We start from the raw sequence: 12,301 nt of genomic DNA, 5'->3' as shown, positions 1-12,301 counted from the left end.
TGCATTAGTTCTATTTCTTAATACGAATGACCTGATGGTTAGTGCACTTGATTTGCAAAATAAATATGTGGGTAAAACTCATTTTTTTATACCATCACCAAACCTGCTTGCTCTTTTAGCCGTGGGGTCGTTATAATGTGACGGCCAAACCTATTATTTGTTGGGAGATAGTAGTTCAAGAGTTGGCGGTGGATGACGTCGACTAGCCATTTTCATCAATCTATCACTTATAAATTAGGATGGCTAGTGCAGACAGTCTCCGAATAGCTTTGCGCGAAGTTCAACGTAGTAAAAAACAAAACGTAACGTACATTGGATTTAGGAAAGGTTATGCCGTACGAGTTACTTCATTAAGTAAAAGAACCTTTGTATTGAGTTTCATGATTTTTATAAGGCAGTAAAATTAATTAATCAAAGTCTGTGTTGAATCTGATTATATTAAGATAATTAAAGCAGAGATAAATACCGTGACATGGAATAGAAGAAAAACAAGAGCAGATGTACCCAAAGAGAATTCTTTTGTTTAATTTCGTTTAACAAAGAACCTTAATTAGCAGTTGGTTTCCACATATTACCTATAGTTTGTTGATGACAAACTTCAAGCCTAACTTATAACAATTATTTCTAATTTGCTAAAAGCTCTGAGTAGAAGTGGTATATCTGATTAATTCGTTTTTTATCTCTCTGTAATAGCTCAGCAATAAGAGGAAATAAAGATTTATTCTAGTTTCAAAATCAGTTTGATAAAGCCCTGCTATCATAGCTACCATAATCCATCGAAAGTTTAATTAAGGAAGAAATGGACCTGTTTACTGATTATAGCTTATGGTGTGCAGAAGATTCGTTGTTCTTATAAGAAAGATTTTACACTACATAACAGTATAAAGTAATAGTTTCGATTCTATGTATGCTTTATTAAATATGTACTAAGACCTTAGTACCATATAAGAAATCGCATTTTCCAATTTTGTTTTTCAGAATAGAAAAATGCTGTTGAAAAGAAAGGGCTCATAAAGTTCTTCTTGTGGATGGAACATCTTGCAGAAAGGGTAACAATAGTTACGTTACGCCTAAGTGTCTTTGTAAGCACAAGAAAATTACAAACTTTAATACAGCACAGTTCACGAGGATCGTTTCTCTCATGTATTTCAGTCGATGAGGCTGAAGACCATCAACAACAGAATGAGAAACATATATTCACGTTCCGAGCCATTGCTTGCTTCTGTAGAGACGACAGTGTTGATGACTTGTTCACATGAGTGAAGGCACGAAAGTTCAAAGTTAGCATAAATTATCTTTTTTTTTTAAGACATACACACGGTCTCTCATCTTCATGAACGATGACGCTACAGGTCGTAAGATCTTTCGTGAAACGAAGCCCTGGGTACAGGGGCTCTTACGAGAACAACCTATTTAACGATCTGAATCTCATTTAGTATTCTGAAAAGAAACGCATTAAGAAGGTCATGAAAATGTCGCTTCTGCTGCTGACGTTTTAGAGGACCAAAGTGAATCATTAAACACAGTGGAACATCTTAGTATAGGTAGAGTCACACAGCTTAATTATTAAAGGTTAGTGACGCAGCCGTATTTACTTTGGAGGAACCCTCTGAATAATGCTGATTTCACGCAATCACATAACCAAATAAATCTTAGCACAGAGGAAGATTTAAACTATTTAGAGTGCAATTGTAGTATATATTCTTCGTAATTGTGATGTAGGCTGCCCTTCTTATGCACACAAGGTTTCGTATGACTTGGCAATTATAGCTCTCAAATCGCTTGTTTTTTTGGTTTTTTTTTAATTTCGCGCAAAGCTACACGAGGGCTACCTGCGCTAGCCGTTTCTAATTTAGCAGTGTAAGACTAGAGAGAAGGCAACTAGTCATCACCATCCACCGCCAGCTCTTTGACTACTCTTTTACCAGCGAATAGTGGGATTGACCGTAACTTTATAACGCTCCCACAGCTGAAAGAACGAGCTTGTTTGGTGTGACAGGGATTCGAACCCGCGACCCTCGGATTACGCATCAAGCGCCTTAACCACCTCGCCATGCTGGGCCCTCAAATCGTGATCTATGGGTTGTGTAGTCGAAACCTCTTGCCAAATATGCTTGCCCTTACAATCAATGAAGCGTTATAATGGTACGGTCAAACCTACTATTTGTTGTTAAAGAATAGCCCATAAGTTGGTGGAAAGTGGTGACGTAGATTAACTATTTAACCATCAGTTTATCATTTCAAGGGACAACCAATACAGATAGCGCGAAACTCAGTAAAAAATACGAAAGAGAACAGATTCCGTATCCTCTGCATTGAGCACTGCTATGCTATTTAAATCTGTAATTGATTATTCCATAATTACAGTATTAAATTTAGCAAATTTCAAAATGGTCGCAATATTAAGTTTGCAAGGGTTATTTTAACTTTAGTAACCTATGTTACAAGAAAATAATTAAAGTATAAGATCTAGAAATTTGTTGTTGTTGTTTTCAATTAATTAAATACACACTGGCTTATACCGAAGTTCCTCTTGGAACCAGTAAAAATGTTATGAAATTAATAGGCTTAATTTTATCATATATGAACCTGGTCATCAAGTTACATTTTGTAATATCCCATGTTTGTGCATATTTGTTTGTGAGATACAAAAGCAAAACTGATAGAAATAGAAAATCTTCATCCATTATTTGGCTGTTAAAGGAAAATCAAACCATATATAGAAACTAGTTTAAAGCCATGAATTTAAATCTTACGATTTCTCAAAAAAAAAAAAAGCGGAAAATTGAGTCTTGGTTGTTTTACTCGATATTACAGAAACTGTAAAAACAATTACCTAAAAGCCTTTGACGTAAACTAGAAATAAGTGTGTTTTTCTTATAGTAAAGCTACATCGTGCTATCTGCTGAGCCCACCGAGTGGCACTGAAACCCTGATTTTTGCGTTATAAATCCGGAGACATACCGCTGTACTAGCGGGGGAGCTTGAAAACAAGATTTTAAAATTTCTTTATATATAATTTAGTCCTAACTGTTACTTTTAACATTGTAGTTTTACGACTATAGGTCAATACATTGACTTAATCTAAAAAAAATCTTTATTCGTGATAAATGAACAATTGTATAAATGATTTTAATTCCTTTTTATGCATTCTTTAACAAGCAGATCTCTCATGGCAAATATAGAATAGTAGTTTTGACTTTTAATTTTAGGTTAACTACATGATTTTTAAGATTTCGTAACCAATAGAATAAACTCGACGGAATTGGGTTACTTAGGTTGGCCGGTGGGCATTCCGAAGGATGCGTCCAGCGGGTCACAAATCCTCACCGCCTTGACCCTTCCGGTCAACAGGATGTCGAGTGACTTCGGGATATGATGTTTTACTAACTTAAAGATGTTTGTTTCCGTTATTTGACCATCAAATTATACGAACTGAATTCCAATGTAATTTGTTTACATGAATTCATATCGATATTTGTAATTTTTGAAAAGAATCATGACTAAATGAAAACAAAAATACGCTTTTCGAAGTGCATAAAAGTGTGAAATAGGAACAAAAATATAACATATGCAAAAATTGTCTTTAGAAAACCTTAATATAAATTTACCTACCTTTTCACTGTCAAACTAGGATAATTACTTGTTTAAAAAACCTATTTCTCTTATCTCTATTTTCTAAAGAAGGAGCATGTAATGAATGAAATATTAGAAATGTATTGTTTGCAAACAGACGATAGAATAGATGATAAAATAAAATAAGATTCTAACGCTCGTCTCCCGCTGGTAGAGCAGTAAATCTATGGATTTACAACGCTAAAATCAGATATTCAATTCCTCTCGGTGGACTCAGCAGTTAGCCCGATGTGGCTTTGTTGTAAGACAGTGGTTCTTGACCTTGTCGAGGTACTGAACCCCCGAAGTTTCGTACTTGCATTCACTGAACACTTCGTAATTGGAAAAATAAAATATGATTTTTTCAAATTCAAAACATAAGTATATATTTTATTAGTGCACAAAATGAACCATGCATCAGTTGCACACAATATCACTGTGTTCAAAGAACAAAACCAACAAAACATGAATTTCACACAAAAACAAAATCGTAACTCAATGAATATTTACTGCAAATCAATGTGACTTTTGCTGTTCCCTTTCAGAGACAAGTTCAAAAATGCGCAGCTTCACCTTGGCAAGTGCCACTCTCATATCATTTTCGCAACAAAGTCTGTTTCTCTTCTTTGTTTTTATGTCTACCATCCTCGTAAAGGATTGCTCGCAAAGATACGTTGTAACAAACAGTATGAGTATCTCAAGGGCTTTCTTAGCAATAAGAGGGTATGCTAAGATTTGGTGACACCTAAACGTTGAGAGCGTTGGTGTTCTGAAAAGTTGCTGTCGAACCTGGTTCTGCTGAAGTTCAATGATTTCGTTGAGGTGTTCAACATTGATATCTGCTGTCGCAACACTAAACGTGAACGGCTGTCTCACCCATGCTGGATATGACTCACTGGTGGGGAAGTATCCGTCGAGAGACTTTGCTAGCTCATCTAAGTGCATGGCAATCACTTGCTTCAGTTCCCGGGGTACAGAAATGTCTCCGATTTCAGACACATCTTCGATCTTACTTACAAAATCGTCCAGCAGGGGAAAGTTTGCGAAGTTATCATTCTCTGATCATCGTTTCCATAACGTAGCTTTTTTGAAAAGCCTTCAGGTTTTGTTCCGCTTCGATGATGTTGACTCCACCGCCCTGCATCTGTTGATTGAGATGATTGAGAGCATTGAAGATATCGGCCATGTACGTCAAAATGAGAATGAACTCAGATTTTTCGAAGCAATCTGCATGACAATGTTGGTGCTCTCGCAAAAACAGGGCTCATTCCACACACATGACAAAAACACGATTCAGCACCCTTCCCCGGGATAACCACCGAACGTTAGAAGGGTACAGAAGTACCTCAAATTCAGAGCCCATTTCATTACACAGCTCTTTGAAGATGCGGTGCTTCAGGGCACTATTTCGCGCAAAGTTCACACATTCAACTACAATTTTTAATACTTCTGCCAGTTTTGAAAGCAAGGTTTTTGTTACCAACGCATGCCTGTGCAGAACACAGTGCGTTACAATGATGTGTTGTGCATCGGCTTTCACCAGCGCACCAAAACCAGAGTTTCGTCCCAGCAAGACTGGAGCTCCGTCCGAAACCATATCCCACGAAAGATCGTTGTCTCTGAAGAAGTCATCCACAAGTTTCTTCACGTCGGCTGCCTTAGTTGTTGTTGTAAGAGACTTAGAAAATAAAAAATCTTTTTATCTCGTCGTTCTTCACATAGCGCACGAATACAACAAGCTGGCTTAGATTGGAAACGTCGGTGGTCTCGTCAAGTTGAAGGGTGAATTTTGCAACTACTTGAGCCAAGATGTCGTCGCTCATGTCGTCTATTCTGCTACTGATGGTGTCATTTGAAAGAGGAATTTGGGATAACTTATTTTCAGCAGCTTTAACCAGCATGATATTCGTCATCTCCAACGCAGCTGTTTTTACGAGTGCTTCACCAATGGTGTGTGGTTTGCCCTGCTTTGCGATGAAGTACGCAACTTCGTACGATGCTGTGAGGATCGGTTTATCGATGGATACAAAGCCGAGAACATACAAAGTAGCCTTTTCATCGAACCTGGCTCTCTTTACCTTGAATTAAGCAAGCGTTGTGTTCTTGTATTTCCCATCTCCATGCAGCTTCAGGGAGTGTTCTCTTAGTTTTACCGGTGCTAGACTAGAATTGCTCAACTTGGCATTGCAAATAATGCATTGAGAACGCTGACTCCCATCATGTTCCGTTATACACTTGAATCCATACTGTACGTATTCTTCCGACCACTTTCTGTTTTGCTCGACATAATTAGTGTGAAGGGATTGAAAGATTTGGAAAAAAATTACAAATGACGCACGATTACTACAATCACAAGTCGACTGCTAAGCGCACGAAGTTCCCTGCAGCACAGATATTAAGGCCAAATGATGTGATGTGATCAGTCGCAGCCAATGATGGGCAAGTGGAGCATGGCATCACGAATCATACAAGTGGGGTGAATAGAACGGACACACACACAGTGTGTGTGTCTTGACCTCCGCCGAACCCCTGAGACTGACTCACCGAACCCCTGGGGATCGATTGAACCCAGGTTAAGAACCACTGTTGAAAGAAAACACACACATTCAAGCCATGCGAACAATGACTTCTTGACCATTAATTTTACTTAAGACGTTTTGAAACTTAATTTGGATATCTAGTTCTTTAATAATCCAATAAATTTTATGTGTATTATTTTCAGTCTTGAAAAATCACGGTTCAATTTCACTTTATTTCACAAATTATATATATAGGTAAGTCAGATAGTCACGTGAAAACCGCAACGATATAAAATCACAGTGGAACAGAAAGTATCAAAACTACTGCTACCAAGTATTGATCGCTTCTTGCAATATGATAGTTCTTTCCGACGCAAAATGTTAATAGAGTCAAATCATAAAAATATGTTCTTCCATGTGGTATCACTTATAATCAATGGTGTTGGAAAATAAAATAATATGAATCAACTTAAGGCACCAAGAGAATCAGAAAGGGATCTGTAAAGATTCGTGCCCTAATCATTGATAGAACAGCGCGACATATTTTGATCCCTGAAAATCTACAAATATGGATGAAACAGGCGCAAAGGTCACTAATGTAACTTAGTAATCAGAATACTATATCGTCAAAACGATCTCAGCCTGGTCAAGTCGACTGACGAAACACTCAATGAATTTTGATCAAGTCGACTGACTCAACACTTAATGAATTTTCCTTTGAAATAGGTGCTGTGGAATAGTCATCCAAGTAAACAAAACTGCTTATGGAGAGCTTGAAAGAAGAAGGGACAAGTTTTCGATGTGATAGTCTTATGACGGTACCTAATGTAATAGAAAGTATGCTACTGAGCGTGGCGACATGGACTGTAATGGCTTTGTGAGGCTTCAAAACCGTTTTAATATAATATGTTTATATATTGCAGTTTATGCCCCGTCTGCTCTACCTTGAAAATTATTCTCTCTTAAAATATACCGTATTCTGAAAACCTTATCAAATGAGGTGAATGTGGAAACATATTACATTCACTTGTACATCTTGGGCTTTCTAGTTTAGTACCTATACTTATATTTTAAGATGTAAATAAACCGTTCTTTAGCATTTCTAACATCTTTATTGAATTTACATTAAGAATACAACTAATGAAACTTTCGTTTACAATGTAACTAATTATTGCGTCAGTCTGCTTGCAATTTATGAAGAAAAATAATTCAGCTATATTGTAGTTGTGTCGATATAAACATATCTATTTATTTGCTCAGCAGTAAACAGTTTTACCCAACGACTTAATTATTTCTGCTCTGTTTTTAATTGGTTGACTGGTAACATGTTAGTTAATTTCTGATGCACATTGGTATTAATGCATGTGTCTGTCATTAACTTACACATTCTAAAAAAATAGGTGAAGAATATCAAAATAGTTTTTGATTTTTAATGAACTTATTAATGGTGCTAATTTTACAGTGGAAAAAATATGCTTAACAAGATTTAAGTTAACTAGCTGCCAAAGTTTAATCTTTGTAAAATAGCTGAATCAAATATATATGTAGTTGTATCGATACAGTTACTATAACACCTGGAATTTTTTATTCGTCCTTCAAACATTACAAGGCGAAAAATAAAATGATAAACCACAAGTCATATGTTTTCAAATGCTATAGGAAAATTTCATGTGTCTAACTGAGGAACAACTGGTGCTCCCCCTTCATACATAGAGATACGTTATCCAGCTAAACATCTGTTCTTGACATAACTAAGAGATCCATAATACGACGAAACACCACAGTCCATGATTTCCAACTTTGTATTCTAAAACTTTATCTAGAAAAATCTGATATCCGTGTGTAAAAACTTTTCATATCTTACCTATTACTTTAGTATTAATCTAGTATTATCAATGACTTCTACTTAATGTGCAAGTGTTAAAAGCATGTTTTTAAAAAAAAAACACAGATATCTTTATCTAATATTTCGTTAACGTGATTGCCTTGTGGTCAGTCAACAATACACTAAACTTGCAATGCTTTTGTGTAGAAACTCTTCTCGTGTCTAATATCAGGTTAGTCTGGTTACTTTGTGGTAGGTCAGTAGAATGGTGAACGCCTAATAACATAGTGCACCTAGTTTCCTTGTTATATCAACCATAGTGCACCTAGCATACTTGTTATATTGACAATAGTATATATAGTCTTCTTGCTATATCAAGCATAGTGCACCTAGTCTCCTCGTTATATTCGCCATAGTGCACCTAATCTCCTCGTTATATTCACCATAGTGCACCTAGTCTCCTTGTTATATTCGCCATAGTGCACCTAATCTCCTCGTTATATTCACCATAGTGCACCTAGTTTCCTCATTATATTCACCATAGTGCACCTAGTCTTCTCGTTATATTCACCATAGTGCACCTAGTCTCCTCGTTATATTCACCATAGTGCACCTAGTCTCCTCGTTATATTCGCCATAGTGCACCTAGTCTCCTCGTTATATTCACCATAATGCACTTAGTTTCCTCATTATATTCACCATAGTGCACCTAGTCTTCTTGTTATATCAACCATTGCGCATCTAGTCTTTTTGTTATATTCTAACTTTTGTTAGCATGTTAATTTTTTCTGTAAATTTTTATTCCAGTAGTTACTTGTGGACTTAGAAGTTCTTTCTATCAACTATGCAGCTGCTGGTACTAATTTCATTTTTTTACATCACCATATAATCCGTAGTTCTGAATGTTTAATCAACTCTGTTTCCAAGTTCATCACATTTCTCTGTGAATATATTCTTCAGGAATATAAACTTTACTTTATGGTGGTTAGTTTTCTATATTTGTTTGAAAAACACTTTGTGTAAATTAAAATTGCTAGTTTTCTATAGAATATTACACCTAGATCAAGGTTAGGAGGTTCACTTTAGAATATTTTATCTTTAATATTATTGCTTTTGCTATATTATTTGGATGAAAGTCAGTGATCTACTATAGAACATTGTACCTAGATCAAGGTGGTTGGTCCAAAGTCAATTTGTTGTGCTTAGACCCAATTTGCTCTGAATGCTCGTTAAAGGACTAGTTTTCTAGATGGAGCTCGATGGTTTAGAATGTACATCTGCTGCACGATCATTGAAGAAGTTTGAGATCGTTTGTTCTCCATATTTCTGTTTCTCAAGAGGATCATATTATTCAATTAGTACATTTATCTTGGTTATCTGACGTTCTTTTCTCTCAGTTATAGGTATTTTTGTTTCTATTTCATAAACAGATCTTAAAATATTTGGTTTAAAGCGCTTTTGATATTTGTAAGAAATCTTAGATTTGGCCATACGTATATATATATATTTATGTATAAACAGTAACAACTACTCAGTCATATTACGTCATAATTCAGAATTTAAACGAACCAGAAAGTGTCCTGGTCTGTCAGCCTGTAAGTTTCAGAACTAACAGTGTTAAAATCTAGGTTAGATTCCTTGAGGTAGACTGAATACAGATAGCCCATTGTGAAGTTTTGGGCTGAACAATAAATCAAATGAACAAATTGGAAAACAATCAACGTTATATAAAACAAACATTTTAGAAACATTTTAAGCAAAAATGTTAATGAAACTTATAGTAGGTGCTCTTCAGTGGGTTAAAGTTACGGAGAGTACTGAAACCCGAGGAGAAACACAGATAGCGCATTATATGACTTTGCACAAAAATAAAAGAACAAAGAAAAATGAAAGTTAAGTTTCACACTTCCCTACTGATTCAAGTTATAAATGGCAAGTAAACACGTTTAGCTAAACAGGTCTTGTTTTACAAATTCAATATATCAAAACATTCATCAATGCTGATAACTAGATGGAGACTGTTTTAATAAAAATAACTTAAAGTTACTATTGGTATTAATGTCCAACAAAATTCGAGAACATAGTGGTGTCTTCTGTTTTAATTGTAGTTGTAACAACTAATAAATACATATTGTAATTAGTTCGAACGCTTGCTTCATGACAGACAAATACTAAATGCGGTAATGGTTACAAATCATATTAGAACAATTAAGAGAAACATATCTGCATTAACTAAAGCGTCTCCTTTGTTATAAACAAACATCAAAGAATGTAATAGTTACCAACCATATTTAAAATAGCAAATACACATACCAATTACCTTGAATATTTGTCTCTTTTAGGAATAAATGCCAAAGAAGGTAATAGATTCAAACCATTGAAGTAGATATTGCAACGTTAATATTCAAATAATAACAATAAAAGTGAATGGAATAGTGTTGCAAAACAGAATAAATTTATTTATTAAGGAAAATTTATTGCGAACTGGGACATTGAACGTCATAACAAATGAACAGTTTCTTCTTGTAAGTTATTTACTTAAGGAATTAAAATTAGTAAGAAAGGGTAGAAATTCTCAGTTTGTAACTTTAAAAAAGAACTGTTTTACCTGACCCACCAAAAGGTTTCCAATTTCCAGAAATAAAATATAAGAACGTTTGGAAACAAATAACATTTACAACTGCTTTCTGTCCAAGTCGAAGACACAGCAGGCCTTAAGCCATTCCTAGAAGTTCAGGTACAGTTTTCACGGTCGATAACACGGACATGGCCTCAACTTTATTTTTGGTGGGGTAAAAGACCGATGTCAGCTCATTAATGGCTGCATTTTTAGGCTTACTTCTTCACATATATCGATTGCCTTGTCCGAAAAGGTAAAAAAACAACAAACGTAACTAATTAATTCTTATCTTCATTTTTTAAGAGCAGGGATAATCCGAAATGAGTAACTTAATTGCGAGAATCGCCACACAGTTATCTATACTGTATTGTGTTTCATGTGAAGCAGTGGCGCTGTGTGGAAGAAGATGGAGAGGCGGGGAACACTCGAAATGACGTGAGCGTTGCTGGGATCACGTGACCTTAGTTTCTCTCCAATCACACATTTTACCGAAATTTTCCTATAAAAAGAAAAAATAATAATAATTTAAAGAGTCGTATGTAGAGCATATACACAGTGGCTCTTTACTTACTCAAACTCCTACGTACATTGAAACTAATTAAACATCATTAATTAGCTTATTAAGTGATATTAATTATCAATCTGTGAATTATGTTATCCTTGTGCACACGCACGCACATACACACATCTATATTACTCCTAACACTCTCGCGAATGAATTTATATTATGCATCGTGGTTTTAGCCAAATTAAAAAGCAACCTACACATTTATTATTGTTCCAAATGACAAAGTTATAAATTACGTTAAATAATTCAAATGACATCTAAATTTATAACCATCACTGACGAGTTAGGAGATTAACTTTGTGAATCATTCATGAATGTGTGTTACCTGTGAGATTAGAGACGATTAAAAAGATTCTTTTCATACAGAGTTCATGGATAGAAGCTGGATCTACTGGTAACAGTATGAAATAATTCTGGATTAAAATAGCCCTACGTTCTGAAATACGTAACAGGCTTAATGAGTCCAACTGACTGCGTTGTAGCCTCAGTTTATTAATAGATAGACTTCATATCACTGAGTCTGATTATGGTCTTAAAATAATTTGAATTAGCACCTGCGTCACAATTACTGTGAGGTTTGTTCGAGCATACTTGTCCTGTTAGGTGTTTGACTTTAGTTTATAGGGTCTTCAACCAGCTTGTGACCGATGTTGTTGAACGACAAAAATGTGCAAACTGATACTAAACATCAACCAGTTTAGTTAGTAATATTCTAAATTGGTGCCTAAAGAAACTTTGCAAGAGGTACCCTGGATGTCAAATAAGTCTTCAATGTATGTGCAGGGACGTTCTCTGTTGTTTTGTTTTACTCTTCACCTACTGAGTATTTTTTTCAATAAAAGGCAATAAGACAAACAGACATTTCTGGAACACCATTTATCTATAGATAAATAATACAAGGATCTAAAGTTGTTGATCAAACAAGAATAGTTTGTATAAACTAGTATTAATCGTTACTGTTACTTGAGACGTCCAAACATAGAACTCTACTTAAGATTTCAAGTTTTCGTGATTGAAATATGTTGGTATATACGTGTGAAATATTGATTTCAGGAACTTTATAAGCGTCATCTGTAGCCAAATATATTATTAACTGTAAGATATAGCATACTGTTTATTAATAAATATACGTGACGGCTGAGATATGACCAAGT

At 35.2% G+C, this 12,301-nt stretch overlaps 1 pseudogene across 1 annotated transcript in view; it reads right to left on the bottom strand.

Annotated features, from left to right (window-relative positions):
• The window catches only part of LOC143227940 (muscarinic acetylcholine receptor DM1 pseudogene), a 38,207-nt pseudogene extending 27,246 nt beyond the window's left edge, over window positions 1–10,961 (bottom strand). The window contains exon 1 of the transcript XR_013015136.1: window positions 10,568–10,961. The product of XR_013015136.1 is annotated as a muscarinic acetylcholine receptor DM1 pseudogene (transcript). The remainder of the gene's footprint in view (window positions 1–10,567) is intronic.
• Between the last annotated feature and the right edge of the window lie 1,340 nt (window positions 10,962–12,301).

This window comes from Tachypleus tridentatus, chromosome 1, assembly GCF_004210375.1.
Source record: "Tachypleus tridentatus isolate NWPU-2018 chromosome 1, ASM421037v1, whole genome shotgun sequence".
NCBI lineage: Eukaryota > Metazoa > Arthropoda > Merostomata > Xiphosura > Limulidae > Tachypleus > Tachypleus tridentatus.
This window is presented reverse-complemented; position numbering and strand designations above follow the sequence as displayed.